At 40.1% G+C, this 24766-nt stretch overlaps 1 protein-coding gene across 10 annotated transcripts in view; it reads right to left on the reverse strand.

Moving 5' to 3' along the window:
- KMT2C (lysine methyltransferase 2C) overlaps positions 1-24766 on the reverse strand; it is a 191956-nt gene that overhangs the window by 159933 nt on the left and 7257 nt on the right. The window contains exon 1 of one of the 10 annotated variants that reach the window (XM_058831031.1): positions 13995-14343. The exons of the other annotated variants lie outside the window; for them this stretch is intronic. The gene's annotated coding sequence lies outside the window, so the exon portion shown is untranslated. Of the gene's footprint in view, positions 1-13994; positions 14344-24766 lie in introns of those variants that run through there. 10 annotated transcript variants of the gene reach the window in all.

The following is a 24766-nucleotide window of genomic DNA, read 5'->3' on the forward strand; positions in this document are numbered from 1 at the left end:
AAAAGGAAATACTGACCTCAAAGCTAGAAAGGATAAAGACTAAATAAATAATTTTAAAAGTTATTTGTAAGTTAACTGCCATTAATAAGGCCCACTCCTTTTAAAAGCAAAGCTTCTCTGAACACAAGGAATTTTACTATGACAATATGAAAAACAGCTTTACAAGGAAACCTAGCATGGGTCAAAGCAGAACTGACAGGACTGGGACAAGAGTCAGACACTGACCTGAAGGAACAGGTAAGCTGCACGAACCCTTTCCCAAGGGAGGTTACTGCCAGGAGAGCCCAGCCTGGATCTCCACGCAGGGAACTCAGCACTGCCCTGGCAGAGCAACAGGGCTGAGCAGCTGCAAGAAAAGCGACTGCCCAAGTCACTGCTGCCAGCAGAACAGATCTCTGCAACCGTGGCCTTAAATGCCCTGGAAATATAAAACTAACTAGAAAGTTTCCATTACCAACAAAACAACGGGCAGGTAAATTACCAAGGAACAGGTACTCAGAAATGATGAGGTGGAAACCTTCAGTAACCTTCACCACCTTCTCCTCGCCACTTACCCTTCTTGTTTCAGTGAGAGATTGCACCAGAAATGCCCTTTTACTGAAAGCTTAAAGCTACAGCAGCATCCAGGAGCCACAGCATTAATCATACTGGATAGGATATTCTGTGATACTTTAATTCTAAAGACTTGGGGAAACTTGTAAGACTCACAGAAATTCCAGGCCCTGTAAGTTCCAGAACAAGCACATAAAGGCATCTGATAAGGGGACAAATACTGGTTTTCTTCTTTGCATCTGGATCCTACAATAAAGGTAACATGTTTGGTTCAGGGTCCCTAAGGGAAACTTTCTTCATCTAAACAGCTGGAAATAATTTTGTTGGAAAAAATACAGTATTTTGAAGTAGAGATCCTTCCAAAGAAAGCTCTGAGAAGATGCCAGGAAAACAGAGTTAATAAAAAAATAAAAAAATTTACCTTCTCTATATACAGACACACCCCAACACCTTATTTTCTTACAGCCAATTCTACATCCCAATCGACAGGTATGTTGAGGGTTTCTTTCTTCCAAAAAAGAGATCAGAAGTTGAGGTTTAGCTTCCATTGGAAAATAAAAACAAACATGGGCTTGAGACTCATTAGACACACCCCACATTAGCACACCCCAACATTTAATTTATTGCAGAATTACACTGAGTTGGTAATGCACAGCATAAGAACTTCACCTTAAAAAAATAACCAAAACAACACTGACAAAGTGTTCTGCCATTAAATAGAATCTCTTAGCAATGCCACTGAACTCATAGCTAAGCTTAATACAAAATACCATCAAATATAAACTTTATTAGGATGGTACACTTCTGTTCTTCCAAGTCAAATGCAAGCCTTTTTAAACAATTAGCCTTGGATATGCACATTAAAATAAAAATATATGAGTCTGAGAGCCTGACTCAAAACCATCACACCTGCACATGCAGGGCTGATTAATTAACCTGTGTAGTTCATCAAGGACCATCTGAAAGCCCTTTGGTTTTTATGCATTCTGTTATCAGCATAATTCAGAGCATTTGGATGAAAGGCTTATATAATTATAAACTATTATGAAAGGGGTGTTTTTTATGAAATCCTACAAATTTTGATGACTTCTTTATGAATTCTTCCTCTAAAGAAGAATTGTCTTCTTTCAAGTTTCCTTGGCTGTAGATTTTATATTTGGGTTCACTCAAATAATAAAAATTAAAACTGCTAAACTTACTAGCTAATAAATATACCATCTATCTATAAATACACCATCACTACAACAAACAAAGAATCAATCGATTTGATTTTTAAAATTAATGACAGCACATCTTAGAAAACACACTGCTGAAGAATGAATGGCAGGGGGAAAAGAATCTCTGAAAAATGTCATCCACTCCTAAATATATCAGCTAAAATTTGCTACCCTATTGCACCAGCTGCAAAATTCCATCTCTGCTGCCTTGGAAGACTACAGAAACCAGGTTTCACATCATCAGGAAAATCATGGGCCAAATACAATGGTGGTCTGACATGCCGCTCACCAACACCTCAGTAAGAAAGGTTTTCTTTTTGTCAAGGAGTTTGTCTGAGCGAGTACAGCAACTACTGATGTTCTTAACACACATAAGAAAAAACTCTAACTCCGGAAGATTTTAATTTCAAAGAGACATAACAAAAACTACACCAAGGCCAACCAGTTCTTCAATGTGACAAACGTATCAAAAGAAAATGTACCTAAAATAAATGTGACTCAGATAAGCAGCTACTATCAGTTTACTACAGGTACACTATTTGAATAAAGCAAAATGAGTTAACAGTATTCTCCCACAATCAGATTTTTAATACTTGCATTAAAGCTAAGGAAAACAGTAAAGCTCCTATTATGCGTTTTTAAAAACAAATTTATAATAGAAGTATGTCTGAAGCTGCATCTTAAGGGAAAAAATAACAGCCAACAAAGTATTTAGAATTTTCCATACTATTATTCAGGAAGATCTAAGAATACCAAAATATTTTTAAAACAATAAGAGAAAGTAAAGGTTTAAGCCACATTAGAAAACCTCCCCCTAAAGCTTACAGTTATTGCAGTACTTCTTAAGGCAGAGTTTCATGACAAAAATACTCATTTTGTGCGGCAGAGACACACAAAAGGATTCTTCAGGATGCCAAACACTTTCAGAACTCTCCAGTGATGACTCATCCTGTTATGTATACAAAGCTTTCATTAAAAAAAAAAAAAAAAAGTCAGTTGGCATCATTACAGATCCTCAGTTAGCGATCTTCAACTTACTGTTAGTTCTTGTACAAAGTATTCTAAACACTGCAATGAAGTATTCTGGTATGCTAATTTTGGGGAGGAAAACGTGCAACTTAACTTGAATGGCCTTTCTTACACAGAGTTTCTACTCTAGTTCACAAACGGCTCCAAGATGGCCTCAAACACAGTTTTTAGCTACACAGAAATTCTTTGTTGCTCCACAGCAGTTCCTTGCCAGTCGCGCTGATCAACTATTTTGCCAAAACCAGAAAAATAAGTCTTTCAAAATGAGTCTTGATGACTGGAACAAAAAGAACCACTTCTTAAAGGAGAAAAAAAAAAAAAAAACAAAAGCGGGGGGGAAGGGTAGTTGAACTGCTCCTAAAAACTGTGAAAGCATTCCTCCTGGATATCTCCTTAGATGTGCCGTTTTAATCCCTCCACCCCAAATTCATTAATTTATTTAGATAATCTGTTGTTCTACAACAAAACCACAATAAACTAAAACTGCCACATAGATGCAAATAATTGTGATACACTGCTCTGCTATACTGACAAGTATCTTCTAATAAGACAGATTCCTTTTTTATATATATACAACTTCTTTGAAATGTGGTGTTGGTTTTTGTAATTGGCTGTTGTTTGCTTTACTTATACACACGAATGTTTGCAAGATGTACTGAAACCAGAAGCCTCCCACAGCACTACACACAGCACAGCAAGCCTGCATCTTGCTCCTTCAAGTCTTTCCAGACTTTTCCAAGTCAAGAGGGTCGTTTCCATTCCTGCTCATCTTCTACCTGCAGGCAGCCACCTACAAACCCAGGTGCGGTGGTGCTTTAGCTCAAACAAGCACTGACCTCCTCAAACTCATCTCCAGATTCACTCCTCATAGGCAGCAAATCTGGAGTTTGCAACCCTCCCACAGCATCGTCTGGCCCAACTCAAACAAACAAGCAAGACAGAAATAATTTCCTTTATGTTCAATCCCTCCAGTCACTCACTTCTCTAATAATTCAGTTCCTAGTGTTGAACCTTTTCTAAATATGGCCACATAAGCATAAGCAGCGAGCCTCAGTGCCAGCTATGCAATTTCTCTTTCCCACTGGGGACAAGTTTTCCAGCATCTCAGATGTTTTCAGAACAGACGCCTCCCCCACCACTGCCACATATACATTTTATTTTATTTCTTATGAACGCCTCTTACCCAAAGCAGTTACAAGTGCCAAATCATCTGATTTCACAGAGTGTCAAAAGAAAAGCCAGATCTAAGAACTTTTATAGCATTTTCTATCCCTTCTTCCTCTGCAACATGTTGAATTGGAAATAATATTCTTCATTTGCTCAGATTCCAGTGGCTACAAGAAGTCTGCTGTCCCTCTCCAGTCATTTACATTGATCATAGGGCTTAATCAACTACACCATGTTTCTGTAAGTTTAAGCTGTCCATGGATACTGTCAAGGCTATATGTGATCAAAGAGACAAACTAAATTTGTGGATTCATGCAATGAGTCTTTGAGCTTTAAGCATACTGATTTCCATGTTTCACAAAAAATAAACCTAAGGAACAGCCCATTTTTTACTGCTTCCAGACGAGCTATGAAGGCATGTGTTAGAAAGCGTAACAAAATCCTTTTTTTTTTTTTTATTTAGTTGTAAGTTTTTGTTATTCTCTCATTATTTATGTACTACCACAGGTGGTCATGGCAAATTACCAACATAATTTATGCTGGTTCTTTAACTGCAAGTCTAGCTTGCTAATTAAATAGCAGGAAAAAAAAAACCCAAACAAACAAAAAAACCCCCACACCCCAGTCTTCAGCAGTTAAAAAGCAGAGGTACAGGAAAGCAGGAGACACCCCCAGACAACAACAGAAGCTTCACATTTCCCTTTAGCAGACTATGGTTAAATGGAAGCAGACACCATTTTCATTTCCTCACATTTAATCAACAGTGGATGGAAGAGGGCAGAGGAACAAGGAAAGCCTCTTCAGCAGAGGTTTGGACAGGGCTGGGGTCGGGGGGAACAAGGAGCCTCACAAAAAACAGGAGGCATTTCCAAGCACATGGCACAAACATAATGGAGGGTCCAGCATGGGCTTGCCTCCACTGAACAAACAAAAGGGGATACTTTAATCATATTTTAATGAGGCTTTGCACGTGACCTGGTCCATTAGATGCTGAAATGCTGCTGCAGTTACTCTACAGCCACCTTGGCATTTGGTGGCTAATGCTCCAACTGGCCGCTACAGTACCCTTGAGAAAGGAAAAATAAATAAAGCTGCTGCAGCAGCTTTGGTTGATAACAGCACTAATACACTGGGGGTTTAAAAGATCTGTAGATCCACAGACATCAGCATGATCATGTGTGAAACCTTAACTCACTAATAACCAGTTCTATCAGGAGACATATTATGCAGAATAATTAAGTCAATTTATGTTATATAAAAAACAGGTTCATTATCCAAATACAAATATTATTAAACTAATAGAATAAATCAAAACCTAAGCCATGAAATAGACATTTAACATCAGAAAACAAGATACCGTGGCTCCTTATGGCTGCAAAAAGTGAAAAAATTTCCTGCCCTAAGAACCTCAGCAAAACTTGCTAACAGTCCAGAAATCCTGCTTTTGGAGTCAATTTGTCTCCTACTGCCTCCAAAGAGCAGTCCTGTTAAACACATACAATTTTCTTTCAGTTTAAATAAAATTTCCCTGATGTGCCCTAGCACTTTCAACCACATCTCTGGCATATGTGCACATCTTTGGAAAGCATATAATCTGGTTTTCCCACACATACATTTTCATGCATCCTGACAAGTATAACCACAATTCACAATGAAAAGGTGATCACAAAATCAGCATTTACTGTCTCTTCCAACACTTACTGCACAGCACTGATGCAGAAGGACCAAAAAAATCCCAAGTGAAACTCTGCTCTCCCAGTTTTCTGCAGCTGAATTGTGGAACTCCACACTCAGCACACTGGAAGTTTGTGTGATTGAGGAGAGGCTGGACACATTCAAAGGAGATTTTATGCTCAACAGATCTAACACAGCAATACTATCCTGGACTCCAGAAATCCCACAATTCTTTCCCAATCTCCTGCAATTAGTGATTTGGGGAAGCATCATTACAAAACTACTTTTGTCTTACTTTCCTATTAACCACTGCAGGACACCCACATCTCTGACCTGACCTAGCACAGATGCTGTTGAGAAATAAGTAATTTCTCCAAATTATTTTACAAATAGGCTCTGAATCAAGAAAGCTCATCATACTGTCCAGATTATTGTCACATCTAAAGAATCATCTTTAGCAACACTAAACTTTATTTCCAGCTTTGTATTCAATATCCTGTATTCCAAAAACTGAACCTGTGTCTGTGCAGCTTTTAGTTGCTTATAAAAGTTTCATTCCTCCAAAAGATTGGCTCCTGATTTCTGGTGCCCAGAGACTCCCACGTGGACTTCCAGATTCTGTTCTGCATGGTGGGAAGCAAGAAAAATGCCCAAGCATCCTATATACCTTCCCATTCAGGATCTTTGTCCATTCTGTACTGAAAAGTAGTCAGGTCATTATCTACCACAGCAAAACAATAACTTTGAGGCAAGCTTCTTGTCATACAATCATGCTTTTTAACAAGGTGCTTTCACAGTCAAAGAACATCTATTTTTCTTGCATTTAAGCAACATGAAGCTCTTCTGGCAGATCAATGGATCCTTGTAATCGCCAAATTTCCTGCACAACATCAGAAGTAAGTTAAAGCCCCTGTGTCCTGTAAATACAATTGGCCTAATACTTTGCTGCTATTTTCTAATCTGAAATAATACCCAATGCACAAGCATTCTAACCTTACCTTTATATAGGGAATTTATTAATTTTTTTTATTCTTCCTGTCACTTAAAGACTACCAGGAGAGAATCATGCAAGGTTGTTCTGCCCCCCCACCTTGGATAAAGTCCTGACTTTTAGCACTCAGGCTCATCTTTTTGATGGAATTTGACAAGCATCTTTAAATGTCAAGACCAAAGAGCCAAGGAAGGAGTTTTATGAAAAACAGTTGGTGTTCACTGATTGTGGGCAAGTTCATCCTCATTCCTAAAAGTTGCTTAATTTCACCCTTTTATTTTCCTTAAGGATGTGGTCAATGTTCATGAGGAAACCTAGTAAAAGACAAAGTGTATTATGCAGAATCCCATAATCTGGATGGTTCTGACTTAGAGGGTGTGTACTACGATGGCACGGAGCTCTGTCAGTACATTTCACTTTTGCTGCTCAGGTAGAATTAGGGTATAGGATGATCTGCAGAAAGTTTAGTTCTGATGAGTTTAGCAGGCTTAGGAGGCTGTTGGAAGGTCTGGAGAGAAGATTACAGGAGAGATTATTTCAAGATACATCTTCTTTCAGTACAAGCTGCAACCACTGAAAAGATCGTGCAAACAGGACGCCCTAAAAAGCAACCACCTCCCTGCAACCTTGCTTTCTTAGAGCCTTAAGAGACATAACCCCACCACCACTGCTTTTCTGCCCCTAACTATACCACCACAGCACATCTTCCAAGTTTCTCAGAAGGAACTTCATGCTCAGAAGATGCTACAGAACAGTCAGGAAAAACTGCCATTATAAACTGCTGAAGAGACCACAACCATCACTAGCTTTTCTATTACAAAGAAGCCCTCACAAGACAGCCTTCCCTAGAAAAAGTCTACTACTCTTCACCTACAAATATATGTCTTACCAAGAAAGCCAAGTAGCTCCTCTTTACCTGCCTCCTGGCCTGAAACTTCTGGCACAGGAGATGGTGAGAAGTGTAAAGACAAGATATGAAGTACTATATGCAAAATTATTCAGCCTTACATCACTCTGATAAAATTTAACACGTAGTATCAGTTTTCCAGGTGCTGATTATGTTTGATGAAATCAAGTATCTGACAATAGGCTGGGTCTCAGAGGCATGAAATACACATCTAGCTCAGGAAGAAATAAGCCTAGTTCTCTCTGAGTGACCCCAAAGTGCCCCTTTTTTTCTTTGCACACAACAGAACTGTGATTCTTGCCAGCCTCTGCAAAGCAGTGGGAGTAAAACATGACTAATTGGCCAGTAGAAGAATAATAGAGAAATCAAGAACAAGTTTATGCCATTTATAATTGTTGTGATTTCAGCTTAGCACTGTTTCACAGAATCTAAGTTGACAGAAAACTGTTCTCACATTTTCTTGATATCTGAAGAATGAAAAACTATTCCACAATGCCTGGTTTATTTTTTTATAAAGCATCCTCTTCCCCACAGTTTCTGATCATGCAGAGCAGCAATTGGCCAGCACTATTCAAAACAGGAGGTACAGAACCATCTAGGCTATCGAATTCTTACTTCTACTGATGAATGTTTACTCTCATGACTATTTTATTTCAATGGAAAACTTTCTATTGACTTCACTTGTCTTTGAAACAGAATTGTGTACCTTAGAGAATACCCCACCATGCTGATTAATAATTAAATGAATCCATACAGTACTTATTCACTGACAGCTCTTTATTTGGAGGTCCAGAGGCATCAATAATGAAAACTCCTCTGTAGTACTGGCAAAGCTGTCAGCAGCAGATGTTGAAGATTAGGCAGCCATGAGGAAAGAAATAAATATAATATAGGATGGTTTACATATCAACTGTATGTAGTTCTATCAATAGTCAGGGGAACTACCTCTCCCTAACCTTTACATCTCTCAGCATTCACCACAGAAAACAGCAGCCAACTATCTTCATCAACATGGGTGAATGCAGATGTCAGAACTGGCCAGAGAAATCCCTGGCTACACAGCACAGCCCAGAAACTCTGACTTTCCGGTAACAAACTAAACTGGAGTCAACCGATTTCAAAACATCCCCAAGGGAAGCAACAGAACAGCCTGAAATAGCAGCTATTCACCAGTTCAGCTCCAGGATTCTAAAACCTTCTACAGATACCATCTCTACACAACCATCTCAGTTACTGAACCACAGGCATTAAGACAGATTCAATATCTACATTTCTGAAAAATGGAATAAAGAAAGTAATTAACTTACTAACTCCTCATAGCTAAACATTCTTCATCATTCTAGGTAGATTTTACTATTTGAGGACAAATATATCAGAGGAAAAAAAAACTATGTGTCTAAGTATTTTACATCTTATTCACTAATAAATATTTAAACAAAATATACAGGGCAGACTCCTCTCCCCAACATTTTTAATTTGAAATTAAAGAATTTGTTCATGCAGGATTGTACCCTGATGCACACAAACCAACTCAGGAATCTTCCAGACTTCCTCACCATCACTCTGCTCTTCCAAAAACTAGACTTCAAGTTGTAATAGCTGTTATTTCTGGAACTGCATAAAACTGTCTTCACATGGTTCCCTAAACTGTTTATTTTTCTTAATTTAAAAATCTTAGCTTCCTTTAACAAGGTGAAAATAAAGATGACAAGGAAACAGGAAAGACAACTCAATACACGTAAGAATAAGCACTGCTTACAGGCAAGGTGGATTAAGGTGAAAGAGAAAGACTGAAGTCCATGCTCCTCAGGCTCCATCTCCCATCTGTCTTGCAGATTATATTCCTGTAACTCTGGGTTCCTCTTTCCTGAGCACTGCAAACCCACCATGCTTCCAAAAGCCCTGTCTCTACCTTGCTTTTGTACCCCTTCCTCTGCGCAATTCACTTTCTACTAAAATCCTGCAAAGCCAAAGTGAAGTGTTTCCAATGAGAACAGTTTCTCAAAGGTTAACAGCAGTATTTACTGCTCAACCCTGACCTCCATTTTATGGCAGCCCTGAACGTACACACTGAATGACTTCTGCCACAACTGTGACTAAACCTTCTGTACACAAGGCCAGGCTGACATGGCAGTGACAACACCTAGCACACCTACTATGCGACCCAGATCAAGGACCTTTGAACATGTTAGAAAATATTCTAGGTTCATTCATTTCCTCATCACTCTCCTTGATCACCATTGGTGTCTTCTCACATGCTAAATACATTCTCAATAGTGCCACAAAACCGTGCTGACAAAGTTGCCCCACTCAAGCCTAAGGGCAAGGTGACTAAAATAAAGCTCCAACCTTATTCCTTCTCATTGTTCCAGATATACCATCCTTGTATAGTCCTTTCCAGCCTATCCCTTCCCCCTGCCCTATCCTCTTTGTTCCACCAAGTACATCACATCCTTTCATCCTGCTCCTCCTGCTTCCAAAAAGCCTTCAAATTGTATTAAACTCAGTACCTTCACAAGTCACTTGATTCAAAGAAGGCAGATTTCTGCAGAACTGTAAGCCTAAATAAGAATTCTGTTTGAGGTTTTCTGAATTCTGGAAAAAATACAGCTCCCTTTCCTCCTGGTCTCAAATCTAAATCTCAAACAGATCCTCCACAAAATGATTATTCCCAAAACTGCCCTTTTCAGTTTGTCCCATTTTTCTCTATGGCACCTGATGTTACATGCTAACAGTGACTACAAACTGGTTAACTATAAACTATACAAACCAGGCAGTAATAACCTGCTTTCACACGCACTTCTTCCTAAATGGAGTCTTCCAAAAGCAGCCTACCTTTTCTTTTTGTAACATGGGGGCATTTGGGGCTTGGAAATTAAAAAAAAAAAAAAAAAGAAAGAAAGAGAGAAAGAGAGAGAAAAGGAAGATCCAGAGTAAAAACAACATGGAAGTGTTTGTGGTTGGAAGGAACACATTGAGCTTCATCTAAAAGAAATAATTCCTGAATCCTGAGTTATACCCAAGAACTGCAAGTCCTGGCTAAAAAAACAAACACATAAGCAGACTCCTCTTCCATGCCTTTACCTTCTCTAATAAAGTAAGGTTACACAAGCATTCACTTTTTGATGCTTGGAAATCAGGATGAAAACGTGGGACAAAGAGGCCAGCATGAAATCTTTTATTTTCTAGCTGTATTAAAAAAGCACCATCAGCACAAGCCACACTAACTGTGTAACATTTCGTCAGTGAGTACAAACAAGAGGAAGACTTCCATGAAGAGACAGACAGAAATGCAGAGTGCTATGACTAACTTCCAACAGACCTTATGGAGGAGTCAAATATCCTCCAAATGCGTGATATCATCTATGCTTGTGCCTGGCATTGGACCTCAACACTGAGATGAAAAAAAATTCTAACAAGGCCACATGTAATTATGCTCCATTTTTTTAATCAAAGATACTTCCAAAGGACAAAGCTTAACTGTGATGTTTTACCACTCAACTCCATGTGAGATGTCAGGAAAAAAAAAATCTGTCAAGACCACTAAAAGACACATCTGTTTGCTGAATACATTCCCCATCAGATTACCAAACACAAAGACGTGAACACTGTCAAACAGAAGGCGCTCACCTATTCCCAAAACCACGTGAGTGTTTCTCTGCCACGCCGCTTTCCCTACCGAATTTCCATGACATTTCCTGGTTCACCTCAGCCGTCCCAGGGAGCACCACTGCGGCACAGCAAATGCCATGAATTGCAAGAAGACATCTGATATCTGTGATATCACACGCTGGGATCCTGCCAGAGAACCTCAACATGCCAAAAGGATTTCGCAGAGGAAAGACAGAATTATAAAAGACTAGCTGAAGGCCCACTGTCAAACTGGATTTCAGTACTTCTTTCTTCAAATGCCCTACGTCCCAGGGTTTCCATGAGCTTTATTAATTACTAAAATTGGAACTGCCCAAATAAAACAAAAGACTGTCTTTCAGCTTGTTTAGAGTGTGCTTTTGACAACACTCCAGTCAGTCCCCCATCCTCTTGGGCTGTGTATTTTATACTAAATGGTACACCTCAAGAACATACTCCTCCATACTAAGAGTTTTCTATCCACACTTTCAGAACAGGAAGCCAGAACTGCAAAGCCGTAAGATTTGACAGCAGTGATGAGAAAACAATACTTTAACCATTATTTTTAAATAGCTGAATAAATTAAATACAGTAAGTCTGGAAATACACGTAAAGCACATACTGAATGGTCCTTTTAGCCTGAAACAAAAGGAGAAACAAATACATACATGGCTGCTTTTAATTTTTGCTCAGCCATTTACCCTTAAGAGATCATTTTCAGGCAAGTCCAATGAACGGTCACATTAAGAAACTGTACATGATGCAACTACTTTCTACTGGCATATTATGTAAATGACAATAATACTATCCCCTGTGTCCTCCCCTCCAAAAAAAAAGAAGCCCCCAAAGAACATTTTGCCCAAACTCTGCAGGAGTTTCTGCTTAGGAGAGAATAATATAGAAAAAAAAATAAGAATAAAGAAAAAGGCAAGGAAAAAAAATGTAAGTCGATTAAGTGCAGCGTCTGACAAAATAATTCTACAAAATTAAATATTATACCTACAAAAAAAAGGAGTATTTTGACCTAAAAGCACCTATATTTAATGCTGGCAGAATATTAGGTATTACTTTGCACAAAACGGACAAAACAAGAGTAATAAAACAGTTTTGTAAATCAGACAAGGAACTAAAAACTATAGATACTCGAACTCCAAGTATATGCTCAACAGAAAGGCGATTTACAACGAAGTAGTAAAGGATGTAGAACCAAACCCTTTAAAAACAAATGTACAGTAGTCATCAGTGAAGTTACTGAATGGCATTTAGATGCAGCTGATCACACAGCACTGGGGAAAAAAAAGTCTTATCTTGTCTCCTGCTTCTATCTTACAAGTAAATGGTTAAAATATTTACACTCAGCAGTCTGGGAGTTGCAGTTATTTTCTGTAGTAAGTGTATTTTATTGTGCAGGGGCATCAAACAGCACACAGGACCATCACCATGATGTACACACAGCACAAAGACCCCTGCACGTAACCTCCAGCTCAGGAGCTGTGTATACTTCAATACCCAGCATTGTACAGAGTCACTGAGAACCTTTAAATGTCTGCCCAGTTGTTTCAGTTTTGCTATAGGAGTACGAACCCACTACTGCTTTTTTTCTTTCCATGAAAAAGCCTCTAACTGTTTTCATACTGATCTTCAGTTCTTTCAACAACTCTACGCCAAATAACACTATTCTAAGAAAGAAAATGAAGTTAAACAAAAATCTAAACTAACTAAGGAACGTTCTTCAATTATGTAATAATCCAGTGAGAGTGTTAACTAATGATTCACTGGTGAGGTGAAGTGCTTAGTATCCAGAATTAGGCACAAGACTGAAGGAGTTTTTCGGGAAAATACAAAACACTACACCAATTAACTGGTTCATATTTTCAAAGCATAAGTTGCTATGTTGAGTGGGTTTCTTTAATCAACCTACTACCAAAGTAAGGCCACTGGAAAAAGGGGCAGCCAGCCTCTCATACTGCCCAAATAAAAAAAGAAATAGACTTCTTTTCTTTACAGTTGTACCAAGTTTGTTAAAGCCAGCCAGTTACGTAACACTTACTTTGACTTATGACCTATTTGCTCACTGCTCATACAAAAATCATCATATATGATGCTCTGGCCATCCATTATGCACTAGAAATACAGTTTATTTTTTGCAGTGTTTTTATTTTTTTCCCTTAGTTTAGAACTACAGTTTAAAACAGTGGATCACCTAAAATTAACACTATACAGGTATGCTCTGAAAACATGCAAAATTAAAATGGCAAGCTCTTCAAAAACAGCGTGCACAGAATACTTCAAAATATTAAAGAAAAATTAACCCTAGCTCCATTTTCCATCTCTCCAGTATTTACATCAGGAAGTGACCAAAAAAAAAAAAAAAAAGAAAAAAAAAAAGGAAAAGGGAAAAAAAATAGTTGTGCTATAGCTAACCATATAAAGTCGTATTTTTTAAAGAATATCTGCGGGCACACGTGTGTAGGTGTACCCAGGGCAGCGCTGACCGGATGCCCGGCTGCGCCCGGGTCAGAGCGAGCGGGGCTTTTGTGGTTCTTTCTCCCACCCACCACCCTCCTTTCCCTTATTTTTATTTTGTAAACGGCCTCGGATTATCCAGCGAGCGTGTAACTTGAACCTCTACACCCACGTCTGGACACGGGTCCGGGTTTTTTTTTGACCAAACGGCGTCGAATTCGCCGTGCCGAGTGTCAGCGGCGCCCAGTCCCCACGCCAAGTTTGCCGCCCGGTCCCGGCGGGTCCCCCGTCCCCGGGGAGCCCCTTCCCGCTGTCACCGCCTGCCCTCGATACAAAGAAGTTCAGCGCCAGCCGTACTCACCCCCGGCGAACTGGCTCTGCGCGACATCGCCCAGCGCCGCGGAACCGCTCGCAAATCCCCCCTGGAAAATGGAGGGGCTGGCACCGGTGCGATCCGGAGGGAAGAGAAGTTATTTACATGCCAGGGCCCGAGCCCAGCGCGGAGCGGAGACGCCGATGCTCAGCACTGCCCGCGGTCTGCCATGTTCGTGCCGCTCGCTCGGCGCTCCCCCGGCCGCTGCCCCGGGGCCTCGGGCGGCTCTACAGGGCCCCCCCCATGGCGGCGCCGCCGGGGAGCGATGCGCCACAGCCCCGATCGCCGCGGAACTTCGGCTCCGGGATCCTCCCCGAACCAGGCTGGGGCCGCCGGCGGAGGAGGGCGGAGGGGGAGGGGAGCGGGGGGAAGGGGAGGGGAAAGGAAAAAAAAAGAAAAAAAAAAAAAAAAAAGAAAAAAAAAAAAGAGGAGGAGAAAAAAAAAAAAAAAAAAAAAAAGAGCCGAGGGAGAGAAAGTAGATCCGACGCAGCCGGGCGCCGCCAATGTGCGGACCGGAGCGCTGCGGCAGGAGCGGGGCCGCCCGCGCTCGGGAGGCGGAGCGGCGGCGGCCGGAGGCGCAGCGCCCCCGCCGGAGGCTCCCCCGGGCCGGCCCCCGCAGGGGCCCGCGGGCCCGCACGTCCGAGCCCGGGGGCGAAGCCGGGAACCGAGCATGGAGCGCCCGGCCGCTCCCCCCGCCGGCCCCGGCCGGGAGCACCCTCTGAGCGCGGCGGGCGGCAGCGCTCCCGCTCCCTTCCCCCCACGCCCGCACTTTTCCATTTAACAAAGCGGCGCAACCGAAAGTTACGTTTCCATAGACGCCAGCCGCTTTCCTGGCGGCCCCTCCTCGGCTGCTGGGGCTGCTCTGGGAAAAGCAGGGTTTCACCCGTCAAAGATTAACGCGGGACTCGGAGAATCGTCTTTCTCCCCCCCCGCTTTTTCCACGGAATGACAGAACCGTTTGGGTTGGAGATCAGCTACTTCAAGCCCCGGGCAAGGCAGGGTCACCTGGAGCAGGTGACACAGGAACACGTCCAGGTGGGTTTGGAATGTCTCCAGCGACAGGAGACTCCATTACTTCCCCGGGCAGCCTCTTCCACTGCTGTGCCACTCTCAACGTAAAGAAGTTCTTCCTCATGTTGAGGTGAAACTTCTTGGTGTTTAGTTTTGTGGTTTTAGTTAGTGTTTTATGTTTTAGTTTTTTTTCCTCTCCCCTTCCCCCCCCCGGCCCCCCCCCCAACATTTTCCAGGCTGCTCTACACTTCTCCAAAACAATCTGGAATGGACAAGCTAAGAAAGCAAAGCTTGACAAATGTCCATCTACAAATGGCTCTTTCCTAATCCTCCAAATGCTCCCTGCCAATTTTATTCTCCTGCAGAGAGAAAAACAAATCAAGAAAACATTACGCAAGTGTCACTTCACTTGCATTGATAGATACTTGCAAACCAATGGGTCCTGCCAATTTGAGCAGTAACGCAACTACCTTTGTTCAACTTCCCTTCACGCAAAAACCCCAAAGCAGCTGTTGTGTAATGCTTTGCTTCTGTCAATCTCAAGTTTTTTTTTTAAATTTGTTTAGGTATCAGACATCTGCAAGACGCAGGTTGACACGTTGACAACAATAATCTGGCTTGTCTGCCAAACAAAGTAAGACCATGCATCACCTCTATTTTCTCACTCATCTTAATATTTTCTCTTATCAAATTCTCTTCTGTCACACCGAGCTGCAGCTGGACATAGTTAATCTTGCACACCATCTGTTGTGGACAAGCAAGTAATTTCAATATTGTCTTATGAGTACTGGTTAGAGAAAGTACCAATAAATGCACCTAGGAACTCAAAGATACCGTTTCACCTCGAAGACTGAACTAAACAAATTCCCACACTGATTCACAGAGCAGGATCTACCCAGGTAGATGGAGTGGACCAGTTCTACCTCTCCTTCCATTTTCAACATGCTATAGGTGCCCAGCCTACAGGAAAGTTTTTATCAAGCCCATTCTGCAGAGATAAAGACAAAATTTTAAAAAGAAAGCACTCACGTGAAAAAATCTCCAGGTGTTTACTCTGAAACAAGTAACTATTGTATAAGAGCCATTGTGCCATGTTAGTACAGGTACGGACACATAAATGTATTTGGCTACAAGGTGCTATCACGCTCTGGCTTATCAGCACATCTCTGTAACCACACGTATTAGCACACTCAATCTGCTGCAATGAGAAGGTTAAATATGTTATTCCAAACCTTAGCTGAGATGGTGAATGTCATGGGTTTATTTTGCAGTAAGGGTTGGCTTGCCTTGGTGCAACTAACAAGGGGTGAACTGCAAAGCCCCTACTTAGACATTAATCACTTTGCCTATTCCCGTTCACACTCAAAATCCTTCAGGTTCAGCCAGGACAAGCCCCTGTTGGACATCCATCTCTGCTGAGTTTAAACATTTTTCTAACCAATTATTCTGAGATCAAATAAAGTAAGCTCCCCTTCAACCAAAGAAGCTACCAAACAGCAGACAGAAGCTGTGTGTTCCCCAAAGTATATTAAACAAAAGGAGTGTTTTAGAGTCAGTAGGTTAAGCAAGGCTGGAGCACCAAGTTTCCTGTGTGCCATCTATGCTGTAACTGCCTGTTTTGATGAGCTTCCACTACAGCCCTGGTGTGGTACCATTCCAGGTGATACCCCTGCAGCATGACTGACCTGCCATCAATTCAAAGGGCTGTCTTTGTTGTGCTGCTCTACCTTAAACCTGCAGATATTTTCACGTGTTACACTGTTAAAAATTTTAGGGTTTTCACCTAGAAGGTAATGGGTCCCCTGACAAGTTTAAGTATTCTAGCACAAACGAGTTGTAATTTAATAATAGCTGGTTAAAATAATAATAATAAATTACTCTCAGTATTTTTCCCTGCTGTTCATGGGACCCAAGGTAACAGGTATGAAGCCATATTAGACCTCCTTGTTCTTCCCCTTCTTTGGGGATGGATTTTCTCTCACATCAAAGGGTGAGATTTAGTTATTTTACTCTAGGAGGACATTAATTGCCATAAAAATCTTACTAAGGAAAAAGTGTGATTTTACTACAGCACAGTCAGATGTGGTCCAACACCAGTCATGTTGACTGATTACTACTTCCCCACACAAAGTGCCCATAAATTGAAATCAGTAGGATTGTATGTTCAGCAGCAGTTCCAATGGATCCCACCCCACACCTCTTCTTCCCAGCCTCGGAATTGTTCCCATTCAGATGAATGTTGGATTGTGAACCAAACACATGGACCAAACCTGCTACAGGGCAACCCAGCAAGAAGCAGCAGAGATGGACACTGAGAAAAGGCAAAGCAATTGTGTCTGCAGCAGTTCCCTGCCCTGATTCACACATCTCCACAAACGTGTGTCACCATAATGGCAAGGCAGGAAGTGTTTATGCCAACGCTTCTGCCAAGAAAATGTACATGGGAAAAATGGGACCAGTCATCTCTTCTCAGACTTTTTTTTTTTTTTAATAAGCAACAGAAGTCGTAGATTTAATGATTAAGATAAAAACTTATGTCTATACATATGGTAGACTGTTTTCTTCCAAGCTCAAACTGATAAACTCAAGGATGCCACTCTTGAGTTAATAAAGACACATTGAGTGAAGCACACCCTATCTGTTTGTGATAGGCCCTATTTACATTCCTAACTTTGAGAGACTGTTTCTTCACAGCAACCAAGAGAAATTCAGAAACAGACAAGTCACCAATTCCAACATACTCCTATCAAAATTTCAGATGAAGCACATACAAATAAGAGTCATGGGCTTCTCAAGAGAAGTATTTCTTGGTTCCTCTAACTGGGTCATACATCTGATCCGTTACTTCATGATTTTAAAATGTAAAGACAGATATATTAGGAAGCTCAAAAATGTGTTTGTCTTTCTTAAACATTTTCCTTAACTCCTGCCGACCTGCTATTTCCAAAATATTCAATGGCTTTCTAAAAATATTATAGTTGTAACAACTTGAGATTAAGCGCTAAGTACTGAGCTATCAAAGGACAACAGCAGAAAAGGAAATGCAGTATTTCTCCTTAGCCTGGCAATTCTATTGAAATGTAAAGGCATTTTTACCTTCTAGCATCCCTTTATGCTTCCATGCTACATGGCAACTCAAACCACCCTCTTCTGTGAATAATTTCTCTGTAAATTCCTATTTTCATGCCAAAGGATTAAACAGAAGACAACTGACTCCTTTTTTTTACTGCATTTGAAGGGGTTTGGAAGTTCTTCATTTCTAACCTGTACTACAACATTCTCTAGAGATAGACTCCATTTCTAAAAGTAAAAAATGAAATTAAAAAAGGTTCCAAACAGTCTATTTCCTCTCCCCTGCTCTCTCTTCTTGTGAGCATGAGCCAGATCATATCTAGACCCAAAGACAGGTTGGCAGCATGTCACACAGCCAAGAAACACGTTTTGTGTATTAACTGCATACCCACATTAACATACTGTGATAAATTTGATTTAAAACCATTACATCTAAGATGTCGCATATAGCAAGCTTGCTTTTAGAAACAGAACTTGAACAGCAATGTAAGTCAGATAATTGAAACAGCTTTCTATGAAGAAAGCATCACATTCGGTCTCTTCTCATGGTTTTGACTGGCAAGGTTTGGCAAATATAACTTCCAACCCCTTTGCCATGAGCAGGGACACCTTCCATTGACCAGATTGCTCCAAGCCCCATCCAGCCTGGCCAGAAACACTTCCAGGGATGGGGTAGCCACAGCTTGTCTGGTCAAACTGTTCCAGTGGCTCACCACCCTCACAGCAAAGTGTTCCTAAAAATCTAATCTAAATCTGCCCCCTGACAGTTGGAAGCCATTCCCCCTTGTCCTGTCACTAGACTTCCTGATGAAAATTTTCTTTATGACAAAAAAAATAAAGAGATGAGCAAATCAATACAGAGAGGACTAAAACCCAACATAGATGAAAAGACCACAAGTTCAAAAGAAGATGCAAGATGAGAAGAGGCAAAAAAACAGAAATACCTAAACACTCCCAAGCCATCAGAAAATGACTCATTGCTAGTGACATGCATTGTTAGCTCCTAGCACAGGCAGGACAAAACTGTTTTCAACAGTGCATGATGGAAATCCAATGAGACTATAAATTCTGATGGATCTGCTTTAATGTAATCAAAATAGCCCTATACTTTTCTAGCAGATAAACTTTTAAATGCACTTTTTAAAAAGAAAATCTGGAATGCCAGGTGACACCATTTCTGAAAAAAACAATCCCAATGTAGTAAAAAAGTAATAATTTATTTAGTATATGTGGAATTACACAGATTGATAAAGCAAGTATCTAGTGACAAAGGAAAAAAAAACACAGACAATGAAACAAAGAGATTGAGTAAACTATTTTCTTTCCATAAACAGTACAGGAAAACACCATCTAGGAAACAAGTTATTACACATCATTCACTGTGTAAAAGGAATGGGTACAACATAAATAATGGACATCACCTTGAAAAGGGATGCTCATGGAGTAGGATCACCCAGTCACTCAGGTTGACAAAGACCTCAAAGGTCAGCCAGTTCAACCTCCTGCTCAAAGCAGGTCACAGTCAGTTCCCAAAACGGTTTAAAAGTATTTTGAAGTTCAATTTGTTGTTTACATAGCTGTGTAATTACACACAGTGCTGAAATCTGATGGGGGGACCCTACTTGAAATAACTTATGCCAAGTAGAGACAACAGTAATCAGAGCATAAAGGTGATATTCAGACAACCTAAATCCCACCTAAACACCTTTGTTTAGTATTTCCTATTAGACTGCCCCTGTTCAGACCCCATTGCATTTCAGAGATAACTACTTCATTCTTCTGACTAAGCATAAAGACCTTAGCAAAAATTTAAAGACACTTCCTCCTATCATTAGTAAGCTCCTTTAGAACAGTAAAATAAATGTAATTATTCCTTTCAAGTTTTGAAAGAAAACAATTCAGACAGAAACTAGACCACCACAATGCTCCTAAAAAAGAAACCTAGATGGCATGACTACAGGAGCTAGAACTCAGCCTCTGCCCTGTCCCCAAGGCCCATTACTAATACCTATTATGGAATATGCTCCCACACCACATGCCATGGTCACATCCATGCACATGTAAATTCCCCAAGTTCAGTTCAGGCTACAAACTAGGGGACAAAAAGAAAAAAAAAAGGAGAAGAAAACCCCAGAAATATTTAACAACTTGACTGAACAACATTTATAGTCTTTAGATAAAAGCCAGCTAACAAATGTCTATCACAAAACATGAACAAATATTTTTCCAAATTCTAGCCACATGAGGAAAGCAGTGCATCTGAGAAGATATGGAATAGCTGAGAGCCCAAGCTTCAACTCAACAAGTTTAAACATGTCCAAGACAATTATGACTTCACTTTTTCTAAGTGTGAGCATGTTAACTAAGAATAGACAAGAAACTTTCATTGGTCTAAAAAAGCCTTTAAAATAACATAGTCAAGCTAACAATGTAAAACAGATTTTTTTTATCTATCAAGACTAAAGCAAGTAAAATTAAAAGAGATGCATGAATTAAAAAAAAAAAAAAGGAAACCAAAAATATTCTTAAACAAATATTTATTTACATTATCAGTAATTTAAAACCCCCACTGACTGCATCTGATTTACAGGCCTTGAGATCAAGATTTTCTGCTTGTCCATAAAGTAGGTTCACAACCAACAGTACTTTCTCTGTTCTACTCTACCAATGTATCCTTGTCTGAGAAGACCACAAAGAGAGCGCATGAAATGTGAGTTTACCAAGTTTTCATATTTATTCTTTACCAACTAATACATTTGAAATCATTGTATTTCCAAGCTGTTCACAGCACACCACAAGACAAAGAATACACTCCCATTCCATTAAAGAAAGAGACAACAGCACAGCCAGACATGAGCCAGTCCTTAGTGCTACATGCAAGAGCTCAGAGATTATTTATTTAAATAATTTTGCTTACAGATAGTTTATTTCTTGAGTTACCCTCCCATTTCTGGGCCCAGTTCCCTCCAAAAGGGTTTCTGGACAACACAGGCAAAATATAAATTAGAATTCCTGCCAAATGTGTTTTGCACTTTCCTTTGTATAAATCTCTACCAGGATGCCTGATGCAAGGTTAATTACTCAAAACATGAACCAGGAAACATTGTGTGTGAGAAGCCTGAAGTAGCACTGAAAGCCAGCATTTCCCAAAGCCTCATGGCTTGTACATCCCATCTCCTCTGCTCCCTCCAGAGCAATTCTGCTGTGAGCTGTTCCTCCTAAACTTACATCCCTATGGGTTAGAGAACATTAACTGTGCCACGCTGTTTGCCCAGGAGGCTGGAAGTGAAACTGATGAGAATTCTATCAGTTTGATTGAATTCCTCCTTAAAAGAACGCAAACAATGAAACAAATCCAGTTATGGTTATACCAGTACATTGAACGTAGTTGGTGATGTTGGCCTTGAGGCTGACAAGCACCAGACAGCTTCCATCCACGCTATCTAATTCCCAAACTCCCACACAAAGCAGCCACACACAAACTATGCTGGGAACAGCGTGTGGACCACACGGAGCCTTGGGCCAGCCTTGAGAATGGTTTGGCAGTGATCAGAACTGGATGAGAAACCATGTGACAGTGGGGACAACGCCGGGGACAGCAGTGTCCAGCAACTCCAAACATTCCCTGCTGGGTTTTCCACAACCACGGACAAGAAGCTGAGTGCATCATGTGCCAAAACACTATTGCTGGCTCCAGCCATGCCTCTCATCCATACAAAACACTAGCACAGCCACAAATCAGCCCCACTCAGGAGTGGAAAAATTTAAGGAAACTGAAATGATCAGTTCTTTTTATTTTTATTTCAAAATTCCCTTTTCCAAGGTTTTCTTCACAATGAAAAGCATCTGGCCCATTTATAAGTTCTAGTCTCATCCTCCAGTTCAGTGGGCCATCGTAAGAAAAAAATAGTCACTTGCTTTTATTACAAGGGAAAAAACAGAAGGAAAAAAGCTGAAGGTGAAAAAAACACATAAGCAATGAATGGGAACTAGGGAAAAAGGAACTGAGAAGGCTGGGAGAGAAAAATCTGAGGAAGCTGCTGAGTCTTTGGAATCAGCTAACAGAAGTTTTCAGAGCACGTATCTCAGAGGGTAAGAGGAGGCCTCCATCATCCATACGTCTAATAGAAAACCAAAATATCAGAACAAACAGCCCAACATGTTTGTGAAAACGCTGAGGACAACTGTTTCACAAAGTTGAGGGTGCCAGAAGAGCAGTTACTTCACACTTCACTCTATTAGGGCAGGCTCCATTTTAAACATCTCAATGTGTACAGTGATTTGGCTGGAAGTGGTAACGAGAAGCACTCGCTGTGCCAAGGAAGGGGGAAAGCGAGAGCAGTAGAGAGAGGAGAGCAAATTTTTATCTTCAATTAACTGAAAGAAGAAAAGCAAATTTCAACAAACTCTTTGAACTTGTTGCTAGAATCTCTTGAGACTACAATTTAAAGGAGAACTGGCAGTTATTGTACTGGAATGTGCACAATGGCAAAGTATTCCAAAGCAGAGGAGAGATAGGAAATGTATATGAACAATACGGGCTACATCAAAAGCAGCCAGTAATAAGGGTCTGAAACTAGAAAGAATCATATTAGGAATGGAAACAAGGGCATTTTAATGAATATAAAGGAACAGCATAAACTGTCAGGGATAAAAATCAGAAGAGATAAAAGCACAGCATGCAGTATTACCACTGTGCAGTATAAAAGGCAAACAAAGTTTCAGGAATATTTTAGAAGTAAGAAGGGAAACACAAAAGTCTGTACAAACAGTGTTTAGAAAGAACAAACGGATAACAAAACAGACTCAAATGCCATTTTCTGTATTTCAGCCTTCATAAAACAGACTTATTGTAGCTAATACTAAAAATTGATTTTGTTGCTAGACTAAATAATCAGAGAAATTCAAGTCAGCAGGACTAGAAGAATTTCACACAATGCTTGAGAAACAGAGAGAAGTAATCTCTAAACTATGAGCAGTCATCTTCCCTAATACAGTCCTGGTAAAAATGTCCTAAGAGAGGCTGGCAACAATGAGCTACAGCACTCAGAGGGTTTTTATTTGCAAATTCTTTTCAACCCATGTGAATGGACATTGCAAGAAAGTCCCTTCTGCCAGGACCTGCATGAGGACATTGACACACACAGGAGAGTGGGGCAGGGACTACAAATATTTTTGAAGACAAGATCTTAGCAAAAATCATTCTGATAAATTAAGAAGTGGCTCATATTAACCAAGTGAAACATAATAAAGACTAGCAATCTTTTGAAGGATAAATCAGTTAAATCAATATTATGTTGCTAAAGAGGTTAAGCTTGTTCAGTGCAGAACAAAGGAGACAATCACTTGACAAATGAAAGTTTTGTATAAAAATTTTTCTCCATTTCAGCTGTGAAGTCTTAGCTGTGAGTAATATAAGACAAAACTGGCTTAATCAGCAGTAAAGAATATTTATTTTATACTATACAAAATTAGTTACTGAAACCAATTGCCTAGAGATACAGGAGAACTGCCTTCACAAAATACTTCAAAAACAAGTCAGAGAACCATTTGTGACAAATGGAATGGATACACAACATACAGAAGGATGAGCAAGACACCCTGAAGTCTTTTTTGGCCATACAGTTCCATTTATCTCTATTGATACAGGAAAAGTAAATATTCCTTTTATTTTAAAGAATTTCATTGTGCATCTGAACGTCACACTTCAGGAAAAAGAACCCTGAATAATTAACATTCTGGGTTTATGAAATGGCTTACTACCAACTCTCCCAAATTTTAAGACAGAATTACTCCTCTCTTTATTAATAACAATATGGAGCTATCCTGTCCTGTACTCTTGAGCCCTAGGAACACTGCAGACAGACAGGAGGGTAAGACACAATTATTGGAACACCCAGGTTCCAAGAACACTGGGATGTTCCAGAAGTCATTATGGATTAGCTACAGCTTCCAGTCAGTACTCACATCACCCACCTCAGATATCAGTAAATGTTTAGTGGCAGAGACTGCACATTTGGACCACATCTTTGCTACCAAAAGACCCTTTTATCTTACTGTGCCATACAAGTGACTCAACTGCACATGCTCCAAGGAATATAAATATATAATAGGCAAAATAAAAAACCGGTCATTTTTCCTAAAGCTGATTTTTTTTTTCCTGAGAGCCTAATTAAAAATAGTTTTGGCAAGACTTTATTTTCAGTAATAATGCAGTATAACAGCAAAAGTCCTCTTTTTCCCTCCCCCTACACAATGCCAAAAAAGTCTGTGTGGAAACATCCTAGTTTGATAGTGCTTCCAGCAGTTTCTTGAAGAAAAGCAATTAGAATGTTGATAAATACAGAAATGAAAATTAGCAATTATAAATTTATATAGGAATGGCTGGCAATAGGATTGGGTGCATGTGTGATTTAGTAAAAATACTTCCCCCCCAAAAAATACTAAAGGCAAAAATATTCTGAAAGAAGCAAGATCTCATTTGCTTTTCTTATAATGCCTATATATTGATATACTTGTATGAAGGATCTTCCAGGATACCAGAAATTATTGTTAACATAAAGTATTTTACTCACATTGTTATTTGAGGGTGCTTTAAATACTCAACTTAAGAATGATTTTCTGAATCAAAGCAAGAACTGAAATTCCTTATTTAATCAATGCCAGTGTCTGAGGCA

Source organism: Poecile atricapillus, chromosome 2 (assembly GCF_030490865.1).
Source record: "Poecile atricapillus isolate bPoeAtr1 chromosome 2, bPoeAtr1.hap1, whole genome shotgun sequence".
In the NCBI taxonomy this organism is placed as follows: domain Eukaryota; kingdom Metazoa; phylum Chordata; class Aves; order Passeriformes; family Paridae; genus Poecile; species Poecile atricapillus.